Source organism: Podarcis liolepis (genome assembly GCF_965112155.1).
Source record: "Podarcis liolepis genome assembly, chromosome: 8".
NCBI classification, from domain to species: domain Eukaryota; kingdom Metazoa; phylum Chordata; class Lepidosauria; order Squamata; family Lacertidae; genus Podarcis; species Podarcis liolepis.
The window spans coordinates 82,057,636-82,062,973 of record NC_139560.1 but is presented as its reverse complement, the minus strand read 5'-3'; positions in this window follow the sequence as shown (position 1 = coordinate 82,062,973).

Below are 5,338 nucleotides of genomic sequence, written 5' to 3'. Positions count from 1 at the left end.
ACCGGCAGAAAATATTTTTTTGAAAAAATCCCTAAGCCCCGGGGTCACAATTTCAGGAAAAATCTGACTTTTGGCAATTCACTCAAAAATGGTGCCAAAAGCTTGAAAATGCTCCCCTGAAAGCTTTGGCGATGGAAAGAGAAGTCTTTTTATCACAGGACAAGAAATCAGCCCTCAAAAACTTAACCGGCAGAAAATATTTTTTTGAAAAAATCCCTAAGCCCCGGGGTCACAATTTCAGCAAAAATCTGACTTTTGGCAATTCACTCAAAAGTGGTGCCAAAAGCTTGAAAATGCTCCCCTGAAAGCTTTGGCGATGGATACAGAAGTCTTTTTAACACAGGTCAAGAAATCAGCCCTCAAAAACTTAACCGGCAGAAAATATTTTTTTGAAAAAATCCCTAAGCCCCGGGGTCACAATTTCAGCAAAAATCTGACTTTTGGCAATTCACTCAAAAATGGTGCCAAAAGCCTGAAAATGCTCTCCTGAAAGGTTTGGCACTCGAAACAGAAGGCTTTTTATCACAGGACAAGAAATCAGCCCTCAAAAACTTAACTGGCAGAAAATATTTTTTTGAAAAAATCCCTAAGCCCCGGGGACACAATTTCAGCAAAAATCTGACTTTTGGCAATTCTTACCAAAAAAGTGCCAAAAGCTTGAAAATGCTCTCCTGAAAAGTTTGGCACTCGAAACAGAAGGCTTTTTATCACAGGACAAGAAATCAGCCCTCAAAAACTTAACCGGCAGAAAATATTTTTTTGAAAAAATCCCTAAGCCCCGGGGTCACAATTTCAGCAAAAATCTGACTTTTGGCAATTCACTCAAAAATGGTGCCAAAAGCTTGAAAATGCTCCCCTGAAAGCTTTGGCGATGGAAAGAGAAGTCTTTTTATCACAGGACAAGAAATCAGCCCTCAAAAACTTAACCGGCAGAAAATATTTTTTTGAACAATTTCTGCAAAAATCTGACTTTTGGCAATTCACTCAAAAATGGTGCCAAAAGCCTGAAAATGCTCTCCTGAAAGGTTTGGCACTCGAAACAGAAGGCTTTTTATCACAGAACAAGAAATCAGCCCTCAAAAACTTAACCGGCAGAAAATATTTTTTTAAAAAAATCCCTAAGCCCCGGGGTCACAATTTCAGCAAAAATCTGACTTTTGGCAATTCACTCAAAAATGGTGCCAAAAGCCTGAAAATGCTCTCCTGAAAGGTTTGGCACTCGAAACAGAAGGCTTTTTATCACAGGACAAGAAATCAGCCCTCAAAAACTTAACCGGCAGAAAATATTTTTTTGAAAAAATCCCTAAGCCCCAGGGTCACAATTTCAGCAAAAATCTGACTTTTGGCAATTCACTCAAAAATGGTGCCAAAAGCTTGAAAATGCTCCCCTGAAAGCTTTGGCGATGGAAAGAGAAGGCTTTTTATCACAGGACAAGAAATCAGCCCTCAAAAACTTAACCGGCAGAAAATATTTTTTTGAACAATCCTGCAAAAATCTGACTTTTGGCAATTCACTCAAAAATGGTGCCAAAAGCCTGAAAATGCTCTCCTGAAAGGTTTGGCACTCGAAACAGAAGGCTTTTTATCACAGGACAAGAAATCAGCCCTCAAAAACTTAACCGGCAGAAAATATTTTTTTGAAAAAATCCCTAAGCCCCGGGGTCACAATTTCAGCAAAAATCTGACTTTTGGCAATTCACTCAAAAATGGTGCCAAAAGCCTGAAAATGCTCTCCTGAAAGGTTTGGCACTCGAAACAGAAGGCTTTTTATCACAGGACAAGAAATCAGCCCTCAAAAACTTAGACGGCAGAAAATATTTTTTTGAAAAAATCCCTAAGCCCCGGGGTCACAATTTCAGCAAAAATCTGACTTTTGGCAATTCACTCAAAAATGGTGCCAAAAGCTTGAAAATGCTCCCCTGAAAGCTTTGGCGATGGAAAGAGAAGTCTTTTTATCACAGGACAAGAAATCAGCCCTCAAAAACTTAACCGGCAGAAAATATTTTTTTGAACAATTTCTGCAAAAATCTGACTTTTGGCAATTCACTCAAAAATGGTGCCAAAAGCCTGAAAATGCTCTCCTGAAAGGTTTGGCACTCGAAACAGAAGGCTTTTTATCACAGGACAAGAAATCAGCCCTCAAAAACTTAACTGGCAGAAAATATTTTTTTGAAAAAATCCCTAAGCCCCGGGGTCACAATTTCAGCAAAAATCTGACTTTTGGCAATTCACTCAAAAATGGTGCCAAAAGCTTGAAAATGCTCCCTTGAAAGCTTTGGCGATGGAAAGAGAAGTCTTTTTATCACAGGACAAGAAATCAGCCCTCAAAAACTTAACCGGCAGAAAATATTTTTTTGAACAATTTCTGCAAAAATCTGACTTTTGGCAATTCACTCAAAAATGGTGCCAAAAGCCTGAAAATGCTCTCCTGAAAGGTTTGGCACTTGAAACAGAAGGCTTTTTATCACAGGACAAGAAATCAGCCCTCAAAAACTTAACCGGCAGAAAATATTTTTTAAAAAAAATCCCTAAGCCCCGGGGTCACAATTTCAGCAAAAATCTGACTTTTGGCAATTCACTCAAAAGTGGTGCCAAAAGCTTGAAAATGCTCCCCTGAAAGCTTTGGCGATGGATACAGAAGTCTTTTTAACACAGGTCAAGAAATCAGCCCTCAAAAACTTAACCGGCAGAAAATATTTTTTTGAAAAAATCCCTAAGCCCCGGGGTCACAATTTCAGCAAAAATCTGACTTTTGGCAATTCTTACCAAAAAAGTGCCAAAAGCTTGAAAATGCTCTCCTGAAAAGTTTGGCACTCGAAACAGAAGGCTTTTTATCACAGGACAAGAAATCAGCCCTCAAAAACTTAACCGGCAGAAAATATTTTTTTGAAAAAATCCCTAAGCCCCGGGGTCACAATTTCAGCAAAAATCTGACTTTCGGCAATTCACTCAAAAATGGTGCCAAAAGCTTGAAAATGCTCCCCTGAAAGCTTTGGCGATGGAAAGAGAAGTCTTTTTATCACAGGACAAGACATCAGCCCTCAAAAACTTAACCGGCAGAAAATATTTTTTTGAACAATTTCTGCAAAAATCTGACGTTTGGCAATTCACTCAAAAATGGTGCCAAAAGCCTGAAAATGCTCTCCTGAAAGGTTTGGCACTCGAAACAGAAGGCTTTTTATCACAGGACAAGAAATCAGCCCTCAAAAACTTAACCGGCAGAAAATATTTTTTTTGAAAAATCCCTAAGCCCCGGGGTCACAATTTTAGCAAAAATCTGACTTTTGGCAATTCACTCAAAAATGGTGCCAAAAGCTTGAAAATGCTCTCCTGAAAGGTTTGGCACTCGAAACAGAAGGCTTTTTATCACAGGACAAGAAATCAGCCCTCAAAAACTTAACCGGCAGAAAATATTTTTTTGAAAAAATCCCTAAGCCCCGGGGTCACAATTTCAGCAAAAATCTGACTTTTGGCAATTCACTCAAAAATGGTGCCAAAAGCTTGAAAATGCTCCCCTGAAAGCTTTGGCGATGGAAAGAGAAGTCTTTTTATCACAGGACAAGAAATCAGCCCTCAAAAACTTAACCGGCAGAAAATATTTTTTTGAACAATTTCTGCAAAAATCTGACTTTTGGCAATTCACTCAAAAATGGTGCCAAAAGCCTGAAAATGCTCTCCTGAAAGGTTTGGCACTCGAAACAGAAGGCTTTTTATCACAGGACAAGAAATCAGCCCTCAAAAACTTAACTGGCAGAAAATATTTTTTTGAAAAAATCCCTAAGCCCCGGGGACACAATTTCAGCAAAAATCTGACTTTTGGCAATTCACTCAAAAATGGTGCCAAAAGCCTGAAAATGCTCTCCTGAAAGGTTTGGCACTCGAAACAGAAGGCTTTTTATCACAGGACAAGAAATCAGCCCTCAAAAACTTAACCGGCAGAAAATATTTTTTAAAAAAAATCCCTAAGCCCCGGGGTCACAATTTCAGCAAAAATCTGACTTTTGGCAATTCACTCAAAAGTGGTGCCAAAAGCTTGAAAATGCTCCCCTGAAAGCTTTGGCGATGGAAAGAGAAGTCTTTTTATCACAGGACAAGAAATCAGCCCTCAAAAACTTAACCGGCAGAAAATATTTTTTTGAACAATTTCTGCAAAAATCTGACTTTTGGCAATTCACTCAAAAATGGTGCCAAAAGCCTGAAAATGCTCTCCTGAAAGGTTTGGCACTTGAAACAGAAGGCTTTTTATCACAGGACAAGAAATCAGCCCTCAAAAACTTAACCGGCAGAAAATATTTTTTTTAAAAAATCCCTAAGCCCCGGGGTCACAATTTCAGCAAAAATCTGACTTTTGGCAATTCACTCAAAAGTGGTGCCAAAAGCTTGAAAATGCTCCCCTGAAAGCTTTGGCGATGGATACAGAAGTCTTTTTAACACAGGTCAAGAAATCAGCCCTCAGAAACTTAACCGGCAGAAAATATTTTTTTGAAAAAATCCCTAAGCCCCGGGGTCACAATTTCAGCAAAAATCTGACTTTTGGCAATTCACTCAAAAATGGTGCCAAAAGCCTGAAAATGCTCTCCTGAAAGGTTTGGCACTCGAAAAAGAAGGCTTTTTATCACAGGACAAGAAATCAGCCCTCAAAAACTTAACCGGCAGAAAATATTTTTTTGAAAAAATCCCTAAGCCCCGGGGTCACAATTTCAGCAAAAATCTGACTTTTGGCAATTCACTCAAAAATGGTGCCAAAAGCTTGAAAATGCTCCCCTGAAAGCTTTGGCGATGGAAAGAGAAGTCTTTTTATCACAGGACAAGAAATCAGCCCTCAAAAACTTAACCGGCAGAAAATATTTTTTTGAACAATTTCTGCAAAAATCTGACGTTTGGCAATTCACTCAAAAATGGTGCCAAAAGCCTGAAAATGCTCTCCTGAAAGGTTTGGCACTCGAAACAGAAGGCTTTTTATCACAGGACAAGAAATCAGCCCTCAAAAACTTAACCGGCAGAAAATATTTTTTTTGAAAAATCCCTAAGCCCCGGGGTCACAATTTCAGCAAAAATCTGACTTTTGGCAATTCACTCAAAAATGGTGCCAAAAGCTTGAAAATGCTCTCCTGAAAGGTTTGGCACTCGAAACAGAAGGCTTTTTATCACAGGACAAGAAATCAGCCCTCAAAAACTTAACCGGCAGAAAATATTTTTTTGAAAAAATCCCTAAGCCCCGGGGTCACAATTTCAGCAAAAATCTGACTTTTGGCAATTCACTCAAAAATGGTGCCAAAAGCTTGAAAATGCTCCCCTGAAAGCTTTGGCGATGGAAAGAGAAGGCTTTTTATCACAG